We start from the raw sequence: 18,961 nt of genomic DNA on the forward strand, positions 1-18,961 counted from the left end.
ACATGTAAGAAATGAATTTAAAACGAAATTTAAGTGTATAGAGATGTTTAACCCTCTGCCTCCCACCAAGAAGGCAACCTCCAAAAGCAAAATAAGGACAGATAACTCAAAGCCAGTGGTGCATGGGACTTGAAGCCACTAGGCAGGCTCATGGGAGAACCAGGGAATGGCCTAGGCTCCAACTGGGGGAAGTGGGGGCTGGGTTCCCACTGCTGCCCACAGAAGTGACTGTGTAGATTTCCAGTCTCCAGGCTAGAAACTGTCATTGGCAAATGAAGCTACTGTCTTCCAAGGTGCAGTGTGGGAAAAGAAAGTTGGCCTGGCCACTTTCATAAGTAGGTGTGAGTTGTGAATCCAGGCTTTAATGTGATATAGTGACCCCAAGCAAAAAAAAAAAAAAAAAAAAAAAATTAAAACAAAAGCTCCTGATGGAATGAAACTCACAGGTCCTTTGGCTCAGGCAAATTCAAAACTGGCTGCTAGGGATTCTGATACAACTCCCATTCAGTAGGCTAATATGCTGATGGAATGAAACTCACAGGTCCTCTGGCTCAGGCAAATTCAAAACTGGCTGCTAGGGATTCTGATACAACTCCCATTCAGTAGGCTAATATGACAGGCAAGATTTGAAGATCAATAACTATCGACTTGGAATCACAAAGCCTGCAACAAAATGGGGAAAACAATGACATCTTTAGACAGTAAGATACAATCTCTGAAAGAAGAAAATTTAACATGGAAGACTGGCATGCAAAAAAAAAAAAAAAAAAAAAAAAAAGAACAAACAAATTGTTGTTAACTATAAACTAGTATTGATTGACTGTAAAAACTAAAATGACTTTAGAGAGGTCAACTGGTGGGGCTAAAATAATGGTGAACAGTAACATGGAAACTGGGTAAGATTTGAATCTTATGTGTTGCTGCAAGAGAGATACTTGATGCAAAAATAATAGACAGTTGAAAATGTAGTCTTAGGAAAGTATAATACAAACACTAATAAAAATCTGATACAGCAATACTATTAGAGAAAATCTATTCAAGATAAACAGCATTAAGAGATATTAAGTAGGAATACTCTATAAAAGTGATGCTTAGCCCCAGAGGTGCATAGACAATGTGAAATTGCATGCCTATAAATACAGAAATAGATATTGAAATAAAAGTCTTACAGAATTAAAAGGTGAAATTGACAGATCTGCAATCCCAAAAGAACATTTCAATTCACACCTCTCAGAAGCTGACAGATGAAATACACAAAAAATTAGTAGGACAGTAAAAAATTTGAACAACACTTTTACCAACTGTGTTCTGTATGTCCGTTTGTGTGTGTTTGTGCACATGTATATAATTGTACATGAACACCTATGTATGTATATGTAATATGTTATACATATATACCACACACATATTAATATACAAATATATTTTACCTAAATATACATATCTATACAAAACCATTACACATGCACAATTTATATACATACATATACATCTTAACCAACAAATATAAACCATTCTATTCAAGTCCACATATAACTTTTAAAATAAATATTGACCACATATTAGGCCATAAAAAAATTTTGATACACTGAAAGTATTAATGTCATATACATTATATGCTTGGACCACAATTCTGTTAATAATGAACAATAAAGTCATAGTTAAAATACTTTACAAAAAGACATTCAGAATAAACACACATTCATACACACACAGATCCCAAGGGAAATACTCTTAAAATGTGTAAGAAAATATGAAAGTCTAAATGGTTTTAAAATAGAAAATAATTTTTTAAGACAAAAAGAATCCAAGACACAAATGCAAAGGTAAATAAGTTAAACAAATCAGTTGAAAGACATCTCAATCAAAACAAAAACAAAGGAAAGAAGAGAAAGAAAGAAAGAAAGAAATACATTATAATCAAATTTGGAAGACCAGGCTGGGAGAATGTATTTATGACACATGCAGCAGATTCAAAATTTGTATCTACATTATAGAAATAACTTTTATACATCCATAAATAAAGGAGAAAGAGACTGGGCATGGTGGCTCACGCCTGTAATCCCAGAACTTTGGGAAGCTGACATGTGTGGATCACCTGAGGTCAGGTGTTCGAGACCAGCCTGACTAACATGGGGAAACCCCATCTCTACTAAAAAGACAAAAATTAGCCAGATGTGGTGGTGCATATTTGTAAACCCAGAACGTGGGAGGCTGAGGCAGGAGAATTGATTGAACTTGGGAGGTGGAGGTCGCAGTAAGCTGAGAGTGCACCACTGCACTCCAGCCTGGGTGACAGAGTGAGATTGTCTTAAAAAAATTAAAATTAAAATTAAAAGAAAAGGAGAAATAAAGTGATACTATAATTTGTTCATTGGAATAAATGTGTATATTTAAAGATTTTTTTAAAACATCAAGATGCTTTTAGGAAGGAAAATAGGGAAATGGGTTCTGGGAGGAATAAACTTCAACTTTATACTTAATCTCCTATTTTCTTTTAATAGAAAGCACTTTAAATAAAAATTGGTAAAATGTTAATATTTGTTAATTGGGGTACACAAGTAAATTTTACATTTTTGTACTTTTTTGTGTTTTATTAAATAATTCAGAATTTTAAGATTGTCAAGGAAACTATAAATGCACTAATTAAGTGGTTAATATTTGTATATGTGTGTGTGTATTCCTTTATTGCTAGATTGTGTGCCAGTATTTTTTCCAAAGCAAGATTGACACATGATCCTTCAAATAAATAAACATTTTCATTCTAATTGAGTAAATTAGTCCTAGTAAGTTAACATGTTAATGTGTGCTTTCTGTACATAATTCTTTACTTACAGGCCATAAATTACTGTTATATTTTTAACCATGTGCAATGCACAATCATAAGAAAATCGGGAGGTAGAATTTCATAATAGGCATTTAAGAAAAAGGGCAAATATAATTACCTAGGGCACAAATCATCAAGATAAAGTAACCAATACCCCACTTTTTTTCAAAAGAAAAAATTACCAGTGTGATAGGATTGCAAAATAAGTTCATTCCTTAGGTAAAATTGTAAAGAAGGGAAAGTGTACATTGGCTTTCGAGAAAATAAGGCATGTTGAGTAGTAAGTAACAGACCACACACCTCATATTGGCTTGAAATAGTGATGGCAAGCATTATTTACCTCACAGAGGGGCAGACAATGCAGCAGCTGATCAGAGCTTTCCTGATACCATCACGCTTTTTTGGGGCCTCTGCTCTGCCAACCTGGGAGTTATCCTCACTGTCAAGCTGGTAGACTCCAGTTTGTTAGGTCAGGATTGGATTTGATTCCCGTTCCTGAACCAGTCACACACAGCGGGAGAAACTGCTCTGATTGGTTTAGACGTAAAGACTGGAATGGATGCTGGTGAGGCTCATATTTCCACCATGCTCTTCCTGGGGTTGTTTCTTCCCCCTATCTTTCCTTGTATCTATGCTCTTTCATTTACTTAAGGCCTTGTTTTTCTTCTTGCTATTAAAATGGAGGAGAAAATTCCCATTTATATTTATATAATATATTATATATATTTATATTCAGTTTATATTCACATTTTAATTTGTGTCTTGTCAACAAGTGTATTTGGAAAATACACTAATGGATGCCTCCCTTCAGTTACCAAGGTAGAATTGAGCAGTGCTGGATAGTGAGGTTTGAAGTTACTTGATTTTCCTTCCATTCTTCTTTCCTGTCATTCTTTTGTAAGTAATATCACTGCAGAAAATTTGAGAAAAACACATACAAAGAAAAAGTAGAATTGCCCATGTCACCACTGAGAGAGAGATGCTTTATATTTCCATCTGTGTTCTTACAGTGAATTAAAACTTGGAAAATTATGTAGAAAATTTATTTGGAGAGCTATGTTTGATGTTGATGAAAAAAGGCAAACTCTGTAAAATATTTAAAGATGTTTATTCTGAGCCAGTAGGACTGACCATGGCTTGGGGTACAATCTCAAGAAATCCTGAGAAAATGTGCCTGCAGTGGTTGGGTTACAGCTTGGTTTTATACATTTTAGAGAAACTGAAGTTACTGGCAAAGACATAAATTAATACATATAAAGTATATGTTAGTTCAGCCCAGAAAGTGGAGGCTGGCAGTTGTTGGGGGTGGGGCTTACAGGTCACAGGTAATTTCAAAGATTTTCTGATTGGTGATTGGTGCAAAGAGTTAAGCTTTGTTGAAAAAGCTGAATTCAGTGGAAAGATATGCTTGAATTAAAATGGGGAAGGTTGTAGAAGCCAAGGTTCTTGTTACGTAGATGAAACCTCTAAGTAGCAGGCTTCAGAGAGGAAGAATGATAAATGTCTTTCTTTAGACATTAAAGAGTTTTGGAGTCACAGTTAAATCTCTTCTGGATCCAGTGAAGACCTAGAAAGAGGAGATTCTCTACATAGGCTAATTTCTGCCACAAGAGAGGGCTTTGCAGAGTCATTTAAAAATGTTAGAGAAATGTATTTTGGGGTAAAATATTTTGATTTCCTTTAGGGCATGCTATGTGTCATGGGATGCTGTCGCAGCATCAGGTTAGAATTTGATATCTTGTTGCCACACAGAGTCTGTTTTAGCAGTTATCTCTATTTTAATGTTAATACTGGTCCCTTGTGCCTAAATTCCAAAAGCAAGGGTGTCTAATGAGATGTGTCTGACCTCTCTTCCCATCATGGTCAGGAATTTAGTTTTTCAGGTTCTCCTTGGCCCAAAGGAGTCCATTCAGTCATTTGGGGGATGTAGGATTTTACTTTTGGTTTACAGTGTATATTGGTTTTTTAATATACTCTTGTAGAACTAGAGAAGGGTGTTGAAGCTTTTTCTAAATGCTTGATTTGAGAATTTCTTCTTGCCTCCCATGCCTTTCACCCCTGCTTTAAGAAACAGGTTTGTGCCTATCTGTTGAGTCAGCACTAAATTTCTGCATGAACAATCATCCAAACTCCAAGTGATTAGGGTTTGTTCCACAGTCTGGCTTTATTTCAACCCTGAGGTCTTAAATTGAAAGAGTGACCAGGGCTTACAGGCATTGAGTCACCTTAGAGACACATGCAGAACTTTTGCTCCTGAAACCCAGAGACAAAGAGAGGTGTGACTGGAAAAAGGGTACTTACCCTGCCAAGAGTTGTGATGGGAACTCTTAAGTCATGAACTTCATTCTTTGGGCTAACAGCACTCGATTCTGCCAAAGCCCAGTCTTTCTTCAAAGCAGAAGATCCAGGATCTGTAAGCTGTGAATGTGACACTGAGAAATTACTCATTGTGAGTTGAACATTTAGCTGACACATAGATTTTATTCTTTACATACTGTTCTCCTCATCCAGTGTCTTTGCCATCATTCACCAAGGGAGGAAGCCAGTGTTGCTATGCGTGGCCTTGCAAACATCTCTCCTTCCAACCAGTGTTCTGAATATGTGGACTGAAGTTGAAGGCAGTCAGCTCCAACAGCTAGTGGCTCCCAGGAAGACTGCCCCCTTCATTATACATCCCTGCCAGTGTCATCCACAGAATGATTTAAAACTCCCTTTCTCACTTCTTTTCACTTTGGATTGTTGTCCCAGAAAGCTACTTTTTGATACTGAATGACTCTTAAATAATCTCTAGTGAGTGGAAAAGATTAAATAAATTTCTTCATGGTCAGAGTTGGCAATGCTTGGGTAGATATGCTTTGAATTCCCTGCCTTGTTACAGACAGATGCCATGATGCTTATGCCAGCAACAACATCTAATGGGTAGAAACTGTAGGTCCATAAGTCACTTAGTGGTAGGTTTGATTCTTGTTCACTGATTGTGTAGATAACGGATATCTTTCTTAGTCTCTTTTAGCTGTTGCATTAGTCAGGGTTCTCTAGAGGGGCGGGACTAATAGAATAGATGCATATATGAAGGGGAGTTTATTAAGGAGTATTGAATCACATGATCACAAGGTGAAGTCCTACAGTAGGCCATCTCCGAGCTGAGGAGCAAGGAAGCCAGTCCAAATCCCAAAACCTCAAAAATACAGAAGCTTACAGTGCAGCCTTCAGTCTGTGGGTGAAGGTCCATGAGCCCCTAGAAAACTACTGGTATAAAGTCCAAGGGTCCAAAAGCTGAAGAACCTGGAGTCCAATGTTGAAAGGCAGGAAGCATCCAGCATGGGAGAAAAATCAAGGCTGGAAGACTCAACTGATCCAGTCCTTCCACGTTCTTCTGCCTCCTTTATTCTAGCTGTGCTGGCAGCTGATGAGATGGTGCCCACCCAGACTGAGGGTGGGTCTGCCTCTCCCAGTCCACTGACAGGAATGTTAATCTCCTTTGTCAGTACGCTCACAGACACACCAGGAACAATACTTTGCATCCTTCAATCCAATCAAGTTGACACTAAGTATTAACTATCAGAACCATTATTCTCTGATCTGCAAAATGGCAGTCAGAATACTTCGCAAATAGATTTGTGTGAAGTTTAAATAAAATGATAAAATTAAATACTCACAATTGTAGAGCCTGGTAGGTGGTTAGTACGTATTAGTTTCCCCACCACCTACCTCTCTGTGACTCAATGTCCACAGCTGTTATCCACAAAGAGAGGGTGAAAGTTTATAATGTTAAGATGGTTCACAAACAAATGGGTTAGGAGGCTAAGATAAGACAAATCTTAAATTTTTTTCTTGCTCCAAGGTTTAAAAATTGTTCATTCAACAGACTTAAAATATAGCAAAAGTACACCAGGAGCACTCAAAGATAGAAAGAGTGGGTGGATGATGCCTCTGTGGCCATTGAAAGAGAAGCTAGGTTTTCCAGAATATACAGTTCTGTGAGGTGTCACAACAGGTGGTTCTTAATTTTACAGCCCATGAAAGCATAAAAAGTGACCAGAAACATCAGCAAAATTCTGAAAACAGCTTCTCATTGCTGTTTCTGTCTGGAGATGTGCAAATGTTGACAACAAAAAAGATCCACGAAAGTATGACTTCCACCTCCATCACATGTCTAAAACTCACTGGAAGTGAGGGGAACCTTTGAGATTGGCCTTAAAGTCACACAGGTTTGGGTATAATACTAAGTAACAGTAGGTCAACACTAGTTTAATAAAACCACAGAGAAGGGTAGAAATCCACATATCAATTATTCTCCATACTGTTACTAAGTGAAGATTAATAAGACTAATATTAAATAAGAATAGCTTTAGGGAAAAGCTCTGAATATTAAGTATAAGCAAGATTGGTCTTTTCTAGAGACAGCTTTTGGGTTTATTGATTTGCCCCCTATTGTTTTTCCGTTTTCAATTTCATGTGTTTTTGCCCCTAAATTTATTATTTTTTATTATTTTAGATTTAAATTGCTCTCTCTAGTTTCTTCAGGTGGAAGTTTAGATTATTGATTTAAAATTCTTCTTTCCTAATATATGCATTTAATGCTTTAAATGTCCCTCTTTTGCTTCATCCCACAGATTTTAATAGGTTATATTTCTGTTTTCATTAAGTCAAACCATTTTAAAATTTCTCCTGAGATTTTTTGACTATATTATTTGGTGTGTTTTCAAACATTTGGATATTTTATAGCTACATTTATATTATTGATTTTTAGTTTAATATCATTGTGGTCTGAAAACACGCTTTGTATGACTTCTGCTATTTAAAATTTGCTAAGGTGTGGTCTATCTTGTAGAAAGTTCCATGGGAGCTTGAGAACAACGTGTACTCTGCTGTTTTCAGATTCAGATTAAGTTGTTTGACAGTAGTGTTCAACTCAACTATATTTCGACTAATGTCCCATGTGCTTGATCTACTAATTACTTAATTAGGGAAGCCTAAGTCTCTGACTACAATAGTGACATTTTGTATTTCACCTTGGAGTTCTGTCAGTTTTGTCTCATACTTTGATGCTCTGTTGTTAGAAACATACATATTAAAAGCCATGCTTATATTTTCTTGGAGAATTGAACCATTATTGATGGCTTTGTTATTTAATGCTTCTCTTCATCCTTGAAATTTTTTTCCTCTGAACTCTGCTTTTTTTGAAATTAATATAACTACCCCAACCTTCTTTTTATTGCTGTTATCATGGTATATACTTTTCCATCTCTCTGTCTCTCAACTCTCTCTCTCTCTCTCTCTGTCTCTCTCTCTTTTTCTGTCTGTCTCTCTAACCTATCTGTGTCTTTATATTTAAAGTGGGTTTCTTTCTTTTTATTTTTAAGTCAGGTCTCACTTGTTGCCCAGGCTGGAGTGCAGTGGTGTGATCTCAACTCACTGCAACCTCCACCACCTGGGTTCAAGTGATCCTCCCTCCTCAGCCTCCTGAGTAGCTGGGACTACTGGTGTGTACCACCATACCAGACTAATTTTTGTATTTTTTAGTAGAGACAGGGTTTTGCCTTGTTGTTCAGGCTTAAAGTGGGTTTCTAGTGGACAAGGTATAGTTGGGTCTTATAATTTTATATTTGGATTAATATCTATTATGTTTTTAACTGTTTTCTACTCGTTGCATTTTCCTTTATTTCCTTCCTTTTGTAATTTTATTTATTAGTTATGTGTTTTTAGGTCCTTTTTTTTTTTAAAGAAAGGGTCTCATTCTGTTACTCAAACTGGAATTTAGTGGTGTGATCAAAGCTCATTGTAACCTCAAACTCCCGGGCTCAAATGATCCTCCCACCTCAGCCTCCTGAGTAGCTTGGACTACAGGTGTGCACCAGTGTACTCTGCTAATTTTTTAACTTTTTATAGATATGGGGTTTTGCTATGTTGCCCAGGCTGGTTTCAAACTCCTGGCCTCAAGTGACTCTCCAGTCTCAGCTTCTCAAAGTGGTAGAATTATAGGTGTGAGCCATCATGCCCATACTCTGGTTTTAATTAACCCAGTTTCTACCAAAAATATAAACAAATATTAGCCAGGTGCGGTGGCCTGCGCCTGTAATCCCAGATACTCTGGAGGCTGAGGCAGGAGAATCACTTGAACCCAGGAGGTAGAGGTTGCAGTGAGCCGAGATAGGGCCTCCCAATGGGAAATAGGGACTCCCAGTGGGAATTTCAATGTCTAATAACCAGAATCTACAAGGAACTTAAACAAATTTACAGGAACAAAAACAACCCCATTAAAAAGTGGGCAAAGGTCATGAACAGTCACCTCTCAAAAGAAGACCTACATGAAGCCAACAAACATATGAAGAAAAGCTCAGCATCACTGATCATTAGAGAAATGCAAATAAAAACCACAGTGAGATACCATCTCATGCCAGTCAGAATAAATTATTAAAAAGTCAAGAAACAACAGATGCTGGTGAGGTTGCAGAGAAAAAGGAAGGCTTTTACACCATTGATAGGAAAGTATATTAATTTAACCCATTGTGGAAGACTGTTGCAATTCCTCAAAAATCCAGAGGTGAAAATACCATTTGACCCAGCAATTCCTTATCTGAGTATATACCCAAAGGAATATAAATCATTCTATTACAAAAACACATGCATGCATATACTCATTGCAGGACTATTTACAATACCAAAGACACAGAATCAACCCAAATGCCCATCAGTGATAGACTGGATAAAGAAAATGTGGCACATAAACACCATGGACTACAATGCAGTCATAGAAAGGAATGAAATCATTTTCTCTGCAGGGAAATGGAGGGAGTTCAAAGCCATTATCCTCAGCAAACTAACGCAGGATCAGAAAACCAAACACTGCATGTTCTCACTTATACGTGGAAGCTGAACAATGAGAACACGTGGACACGGAGTGGGGAACAAGACACAATGGGGCCTGTTGATGGGGCTGAGGGGGAGAGAGCATCAGGAAAAATAGCTAATGCATGTGGGGCTTACTACCTAGGTGATGGGCTGATAAATGGAGCAAACTAGCATGGCACACAATTACCTAAGAAACAGACCTGCAAGTCCTGCCCATGTACCCTAGAACTTAAAATGAAATATTTAAAAAATAAAATTCTCATAATAAAAAAAAATTCTCAGTTAAAAAGTTGATTATAGACCTTTTGAAACAAAGAAGATGGAACCTGTAATCCCAGCACTTTGGGAGTCTGAGGTGGGCGAATCACTTGAGGTCAGGAGTTCAAGACTAGCCTGACTGACAGGTTGAAACCCCATCTCTACTAAAAATACAAAAATCAGCCAGACATGGTAGTGCACACCTGTAGTCCAAGCTGCTCAAGAGGCTGAGGCAGAAGAATGGCTTGAACCCAGGAGGTGGAAGTTATAGTGAGCTGATCTCACCATTGCACTCCAGGGAGAAAGAAGAGAAGGGAAGGGAAGGGAAGGGAAAGGAAGGGAAGAGAAGGGAAGTAGAGGGGAGGGGAGGGAAGGGGAGAGGAGGAGAGGGGAGGGGAGGGGGAAGGGGAGGAGGAAGGAAGGAGGGAAGGAAGGAGGGAAGGAAGGAGGGAAGGAAGGAAGGAGGAGAGGGAGGGAGGGAGGAAAGGGAGGGAGGGAGAAAGGAAGGAAGAGAGGAAGAGAGAGGGAGGAAAGGGAGGAAGGAGGAAGGAAGGAAGGAAGAGGAAGGAGAAGGAGGGAAGAGAGGGAGGGAGGAAGGAGAAAGGAAGGAAGGAAGGAAGGGGAAGAGAGAGAGGGGAGGAAGGAGAAGGAGGAAGAGAGTAAGAAAGGAAGGAAAGGAAAGGAAGGAAGGGAGGGTAGGGAGGGAAGGAGAAAGGAAGGAAGGGAAGGAGGGAGAAAGAAAAAAGAAGATAGAAAAAAGAAAAAGATATATAAACAAGGGATAAATTGATAGAGATACAGTATGGGATACATGAAAATAATGTTTTAGTTAAAAGAAATACGAGAAACTCAAAACAAGTATTGCTCTTAAATAGCACAATCACGTGAATTGTTACTTTTTTTAAAAAAAAATGACAGCAAGTATAGTTGGGTCATAAATGTTTGATTTTAAATATTTTTGTTTTTATATTTCCTTTTCTTTTTTTTTTTTTCACTCAGTGAAAACTGTAAATTCTAAAATAAGCCATCTGCACTCTCAAACCTGCTCTCTTGGTCACAAAGCTTCATCTGTTGTTTTGTTTTGGTTTTGGGCTGCTTTGAATGAACTGATGAACTTGGCCAAACACAGCAGAGAATTGCTCAATCCCCTTTTGCTTTCTTGCTAATTAAATTTGGTATGTTTGCTGTGGAAAAAGGAGGTGGGAAGATTTTAGAATTTCAATTAATTGCAGATGCTGAATCACACCAGCTGAAAGCTAGCAAGCCACCCCATAATTTACATAGTCCGTCGGCTGGACAGCTCTGGCTGGGAATGGATGGGGATGGGTGGGGTGCAAGCCCCTTCACCCCAGTGCTGGCGTTGTAGTGCTTACCATAACAGACATTTGTGAAAACCTGCCACCCTTCCCATTGCTGTCTTCACTTTTCCTGGCCTCTATATATTCCTCTGGTTCCTTAAGCCTCCTTGACTATTATGCAATCCAATAACTTTGTTGTAGGTGTGGCTCAAAATGAAAGAGACAGAAAGATAATCAAGGATGCATCAGGGTTTTTGGGTTTTTTTTCTTTCTGTAATCCTTTAAATACTATTTTTTTTTTAACCTAAATAATTGTCAGAATCTTCAGAAAGGCAAAGTCTCCTGGTTGCTCCCAAGGTTGGCAATCAGAATGACTTATCTTATTCATTCTCCAAACACCAGGGCCACCCAGAATTTATTATTTTCTCCTTGTTTTGGATGTGTGTACGTGTGTGATGGGGTGTGAGTATTCAGGCACATGTGCTGGATGCTAAAACACACACATGGCCTTGGCCTTAAACATTCAGCTGTGTCTCTGATACACCCTGACATTAAAATAAACTGTCTTTTGGAATAAGATTCTATCCCCTAGAATCCTGGTTGAAGAGGATTTTAAGCTTGTGAACTCTGCTTGCCCTTAGCACAGAAAAAGATTAGGCAATCAAATCAACCAGGTAGTCATCGTTCTCAGTGTTATGTTAAACTTTTAAATCTAAAAAGTGAATGTTGCTGAAGTCTGGGTTGTGGAGGCCAGTCTGCAGAGGTGAGTGTGCAGTTGTGCATGAGAAGTGCTTACTTGGAGTTCTGTCAAGTATAATTCACGGAGAGGGAGGGATGTGAGACCCGTCATGGGCAGTATGTCAATTTCAGTTAAATGATGCCTATAATGTGCCTTTACATGTGTTTTCTCATTTTGTCTTCATAATCTGTAGATAGGTGAATAAGATACAGAGATGTTAGGCAGTTTGTTGAGGGTCCATTATTTGTTTCATTGATTCTTTCCTTTATTCACTCATTAATGCATTTATCCTTTACTATGATCTTATTTTGTACTAGCCACTGTATGACATGTCTGGGATATAGGTTAGAAAAATAAGCATGACTCTTCCTCTCATGTAGTCATACACTAGTGGAGAAGAGTGGTGGCGAGGTGGCTCATGCCTGTAATCCCAGCACTTTGGGAGGCCAAGGTGGGTGGATCATGTGAAGTTAGGAGTTCAAGACCAGCCAGGCCAACATGGTGAAACCCCGTTTTTACTAAAAGTAAAAAAATTAGCCAGGTGTGGTGGCACACACCTGTAATCCCAGCTACTCAGGAAACTGAGGCAGGAGAAACCCTTGAACCTGGGAGGTGAAGGTTGCAGTGAGCCGAAATCATGCCACTAGATTCCAGCCTGGGCAAGAGAGCAAGACTCCATCTCAACAACAACAAAAAATTAGTCCCCATAATCCCCATCATCCCCACATGTCAAGGGAGAGACCAGGTGGCAGCAGATGAGTCATGAGGGCTGTTTTTCCATGCTATTCTCACGATAGTGAGTGCTCACGAGATCTAACGGTTTTGTAAGTGTTTGGTAGTTCCTCTTGCATTCATTCTCTTTCTTGCCGCCTTGCGGAGAAGGTGCCCCTGTTTCCCCTTTGCTTTCTGCCATGGGTGAGGCCTCCCCAGCATACTAAACTGTGAGTCAATTAAACCTCCTTTCTTTATAAATTACTGAGTTTCAGGCAGCTTTTAAATTTTTATTTTATTTCTATAGGTTTTTGGGGAACAGGTGGTATTTGGTTAAATGAATAAGTTCCTTAGTGGTGATTTGTGAGATTCTTTTGCACCCATCTCCCGAGCAATAAACACTGAACTCGATTTGTGGTCTTTTATCCCTCACCTCCTTCCCACCCTATCCCCTTGAGTCCCCAAAATCCATTGTATCATTCTTACACCTTTGTGTCCTCATAGCTTAACTTCCACATTTCAGTGAGAGCATACGATGTTTGGTTTTCCATTCTTGAGTTACTTCACTTAGAATAATAGTCTCTAATCCTATCCAGGTTGCTGTGAATGGCATTAATTCATTCCTTTTTATGGCTGAGTAGTATTCCATTGTGTAAATATATACCAGTTTCTTTATCCATTTGTTGATTGATGGGCATTTGGGTTGGTTCCACATTTTTGCAATTGTGAATTGTGCTGCTATAAACATGAATGAGCAAGTTATCTATTTCTTTATATGTATATATATATATATATATATATATATATAATTGCACTTTAGGTTCTGGGGTACATGTGCAGAACATGCAGGATTGTTGCATAGGTACACACATGACAATGTGGTTTGCTGCCTCCATTCCTGTCACCTATATCTGGCATTTTTCCCCATGTTATCTCTCCCCAACCTCCCTCCCCCCACTGTCCCTCCCCCCCACTGTCCCTCCCCTAGTCATCCCCAACAGACCGCAGTGTGTCATGCTCCCCTCCCTGTGTCCATGTGTTCTCATTGTTCAGCACCTGCCTGTGAGTGAGAACATGCGGTGTTTGATTTTCTGTTCTTGTGTCAGTTTGCTGAGAATGATGGTTTCCAGATTCATCCAAAGTCATCGTTTTTTATGGCTGCATAGTATTCCATGGTGTATATGTGCCACATATTCCTTGTCCAGTCTATCATCGATGGGCATTTGGGTTGGTTCCAGGTCTTTGCTATTGTAAACAGTGCCACAATGAATATATGTGTGCATGTGTCTTTATAATACAACGATTTATAATCCTTTGGATATATACCCAGTAATGGGATTGCTGGGTCAAATGGAATTCCTTGAGGAATCACCACAGTGTCTTGCACAATTTACACTCCTACCAACAGTGTAAAAGTGTTCCTATTTTTCGACATCCTCTCCAGCATCTGTTGTCTCCAGATTTTTTAATGATTGCCATTCTAACTGGTGTGAGATGGTATCTCAATGTGGTTTTGATTTGCATTTCTCTAATGACCAGTGATGATGCATTTTTTTCATATGTCTGTTGGCCTCATATATGTCTTCTTCTGAAAAGTGTCTGTTCGTATCCTTTGCCAACTTTTGAATGGGTTTGTTTTTTCTTGTAAATCTGTTTTCGTTCTTTGTAGATTCTGGATATTAGCGCTTTGTCAAATGGGTAGATTGCAAAAATTTTTTCCCATTCCCATTCCAGAGTGAATTGGTTGCCAGTTCACTCTGATGATTGTTTCTTTTGCTAGGCAGAAGCTCTGGAGTTTATTAGATCCCATTTGACTATTTTGGCTTTTGTTGACAATGCTTTTGGTGTTTTAGTCATTAAACCCTTGCCTATGCCTATGTCCTAAATGGTTCTGCCTCGGTTTTCTTCTAGGGTTTTTTATGGTTTTAAGTCTTATGTTTAAGTCTTTAATCCATCTGGAGTTAATTTTAGTGTAAGGTGTCAGGAAGGGGTCCAGTTTCTGCTTTCTGCACATGGCTAGCCAGTTTTCCCAATACCATTTATTAAACAGGGAATATTAAATTTCCCCACTGCTTGTTTTTATCAGGTTTGTCAAAGATCAGATTGTTGTAGATGTGTGGCATTGCCTCCAAGGCCCCAGTAAACTTGGAAGAAATGGATAAATTCCTGGACACTTGCACCCTCTCAAGCCTAAACCAGGAAGAAGTTGAAACCCTGACTAGACCAATAACAAGGGCTGAAGATGAGGCAGCAATTAATAGCCTACTAACCAAAAAAGCCCAGATCCAGATGGGTTCACAGCCAAATTTTACCTGACATACAAAGAGGAGCTGGTACCACTCCTTCTGAAACTATTCCAAACAATCCAAAAAGAGGGAATCTTTCCCAAATCATTTTATGAGACCAACATCATCCTGATATCAAAACCCGGCAGAGACTCAATAAGAAAAGAAAACTTCAGGCCAATATCCATGATGAACATAGGTGCAAAAATCCTCAATAAAATAATGGCAAACCGATTGCAACAGCACATCAAAAAGCTTATCCATCATGATCAAGTAGGCTTCATCCCGGGGATGCAAGGCTGGTTCAACATACACAAATCTATAAATATAATTCACCATATAAACAGAACCAAAGACAAAAACCACACGATTATCTCAATAGATGCAGAGATGGCCTTCAAAAAATTCAACAGCCCTTTATGCTAAAAACTCTTAATAAACTAGGTATGGAATGAATGTATCTTAAAGTAACAAAAGCTATTTACAAAAAACCCACAGCCAATATCATACGGAATGAGGAAAAACTGGAAGCATTCCCTTTGAAATCTGGCACTAGACAAGGATGCCCTCTCTCACCACTCCTATTCGATATAGTATTGGAAGTTCTGCCAGAGCAATCAGGCAAGAAAAAGAAATAAAGGGTATTCAATTAGGAAAGGAGGAAGTCAAACTGTCTCTATTTGCAGTTGACATGACTGTATATTTAGAAGTATCTTTTTCATATAATGACTTCTTGTCCTCTGGATAGATCTGGTGGGATTGCTGGATCAAATATTAATTGCACTTTTAGTTCTTTAAGGAATCTCCACACTGTCTTCCATAGTGGTTGTACTAGTGTACATTCCACTGGTAGAAGTGTTCCTTTTTCACCACATTCATGCCAACATCTATTATTTTTTGATTTTCTAATTATGGCCATTTTTGCAGGAGTAAGGTGGTATCACATCATGGTTTTGATCTGCAATTCCCTGAACATGGACTAATCCATGCTGTTTGCATAACATTTCAGTTCACATATTTAAATTTATAAATATTTTCATTGTTACATCTGCTTTGGATGTCCTATATAAAAAAAAAAAAAAGCTTTCATGCCCAAAACTTACAAAAATTTCCCTAATTTTTTAAATTATTTTATGCTTTTATTTTTATATTTAATTCATCAGTAATAACTTTTAGTATCAAGTATGAGGTAAAGATTTAACTTTCTTTGGCCCTAGGTTGCTAGACAGATGTTTCAGAATCATATGGTGAAGCCTTCCTCATCAACTGGAAATAGAATCTTTATTGCTCTTCCTTTAGAATTTTTGGAATGAACTATTCAAAGCTCTTCTTTTTATCCACGGTCTCCTAAACTGACAAATCATTAAAAATCAGAAGGACAAAACTCTAGAATATTAGAAAAATCAGTGATCTTGAACACAATGTTCAGAATGCACAAACTATTATACTTCTGGTGTTTTATTGTATCAATAAAAATACTAATAAAAGGGAAAAAAGGCCTAAAAATGAATCATTTCCCATAGCAATAACAAGATCAAGGCATGCACACACACACACACACACACACACACACACACACACACACACACCAGTGTGCTAATATTAACCATGACAGGCAATACTTTTTGTGAAGTAGATTATTTTCTTTATCATTTGTATTTTGATTTGCTTAAAACCTGATTCCATCACATGGGATACTCAGTATCCCAAAGAGCTTATCAAATCGTTACTTTCTTTTTGTTTTGTTTTGAGATGGAGTCTCTCTCTGTCACCTAGGCCAGAGTGCAGTGGCATGATCGCAGCTCACTGCAACCATCACCTCTTGGGTTCGAGTGATTCTCCTGCTACAGCCTTCTGAGTAGCTGGGATTACAGGCACACCGCCACACCTGGCTAATTTTTGTATTTTCAATAGAGACAGGGTTTCACCAAATTGGTCAGGCTGGTCTTCAGCTCCTGACCTTGTGATCCCCATGTCTCAGCCTCCCAAAGTGCTGGGATTACAGGCATGACCCACTGCGCCCAGTCCAAATTGTCACTTTCAACTTACCTGAAATAAATTCCAAATCAGTGGCTAATGTTGCTAGACCAAAATTTCTGGGCTTGTCTTCATTAGTCAGCTCCCCATCTGCTTGCAGTGTGATCTCTGCTGCACAGAGCTCAATGCCAGGAAATACTGTCCTGCAGTGATTCATTCCCTTTTATTGACTACACAGTCATAGATTGGACTCTATATTAGGAAGACGAACAGCAGGTATTTTGTTCCATTAAGGCAAGTACAGTTTATAGTGAAAAAAGGCAAATAAACATATAATTAAGATAAAATAAGATAATTTCTGTATAAATTTAGAAATTAGGGCCAGGCACAGTGGCTCATGCCTATAATTCCAGCAATCTGGGAGGCAGAGGCAGGCAGATCATTTGAGGTCAGGAGTTTGAGACAAGCCTGGCCAGTATGGTGAAACCCCATCTCTACTAAAAATATACAAATTAGCAGGGCATGGCAGCACATGCCTGTAGTCCCAGCTACTTACTAGGGAGGCTGGGGTAGGAAAATCGCTTGTAACTCAGAGGTAGAGGTGGCAATGAGCTGAGATTACACCATTGCACTCCAGCCTGGGTGTCACAGTGAGACTTTGTCTTAAAAAAGAAATAGAAATTAGTACATGTATGTAAAGTACTCTGTGAATAAAAGAGAAGCAGTCCCTCTCTTTTGGCAAATTTAACCTGTATATGGCAAAAAAGCAAGACTCTTCTGGCTAGAGAGTGAAGAAATATGTACATGGTACAGAGATGACAGCATGAAGAGAGTTGTGGAAGCCCCATAAGGTGCTGGCTACTGGAGGAAGGAGCCATGGCTTATGGTGGCTGGAAGAGTCTGAGAGGAGCAGGGCAACTACACATGGAGAGATGCAGCTGGCGGCACCTTGTAGGGCTCTCTGTTCTGGTGTAAAGAGTTTAGTCTTCATCTTAGAGAGCTGTAGCAATGCTCAGGCAAAGGGGAGGTATTATCAGATCTATGGTTTGGATAGATCATGCAGATGGCAACCAAGAAGGATATTTGGGAAGAGGAATTGGTGGGGGACTGGAGAGAAGAATTGATGGTGGGGGGGTCATTCTGCAATCATATAAGGGTGGAAGCTTCAATTTAAATAGAATCCAAATACTTCTTACCAACTCTATGTCCGATCCTAGGCACATTAACTCTTGCCTGCAGTATTGCACCAGACTCTTACTTTGGATTCCTGCTTAGGTCCTTGTGTCCCTAAGGGCTATTTTTAAGGCAGCAGCCCAGCGGTCCTCTCGAAATCTAAGCCAGAGTCAGTTCATGTCACTGCCCATCTCAAAACTTTCCAGGGTGTCCATTTTAATTACAGCAAAAGATATGGTCCATACAATGTCCCACGTATCCCTACATCATCTGGCCCAATAGCCTCTCTGTTTTATCTCCCAGGACTGTCTCCAGTTGTCACGTGGCTTCAGACATGGTGGTGCCCTGACCCTCCCTCCAACATGCAAGGACATTCTTGTCTTAGGCCTTTGAAACAGCTGTTGCTTTAGCCTGGGTTTCCCCCTACATATCTGTATAGTGACCTCTGTTACCTTCTGCAAGTCTTTGTTCAAATGTCACATTGACCACCATATTTGAATTGCCACCTACTTCAGCACTCCTATTCTTCCTGATCTAGCTCCACTTTTTCTTTACTCCCCCACAGCACTTACCACCTTCTCCCATAGCAAAATAATTTACTTGACTATTAAGTCTATTGTCCCACTGTCCCTGCTAAAATGTAGACTCCATGACAGGGGGTGTTTTGGTTTCGTTTTCTGATGCATTCCAACCATCTTAGAGAGTGGCCGAACGTGGTATAGATTCAACAAATATTCATTAATTAAAGAATAAATGGCCAAGCTGATGGTGAAAATGGATTACATTATATAAAGACATTAAAGATATATAAGGAGCTGGAGTAGATACCTGCTGAGAT

General features: G+C 38.9%; 1 long non-coding RNA gene across 1 annotated transcript; it reads right to left on the minus strand.

Moving 5' to 3' along the window:
- Positions 1-387: 387 nt before the first annotated feature.
- On the minus strand, positions 388-17,084 carry LOC141584487 (uncharacterized). Its single transcript, XR_012517560.1, has 3 exons — positions 17,023-17,084; positions 5,129-5,245; positions 388-663 (listed from the first exon to the last, which is right to left on the minus strand). It is a non-coding gene; the product is annotated as an uncharacterized LOC141584487 (long non-coding RNA).
- Positions 17,085-18,961: the final 1,877 nt, after the last annotated feature.

Source organism: Saimiri boliviensis, chromosome 5 (assembly GCF_048565385.1).
Source record: "Saimiri boliviensis isolate mSaiBol1 chromosome 5, mSaiBol1.pri, whole genome shotgun sequence".
Classification (NCBI taxonomy): Eukaryota; Metazoa; Chordata; class Mammalia; order Primates; family Cebidae; genus Saimiri; species Saimiri boliviensis.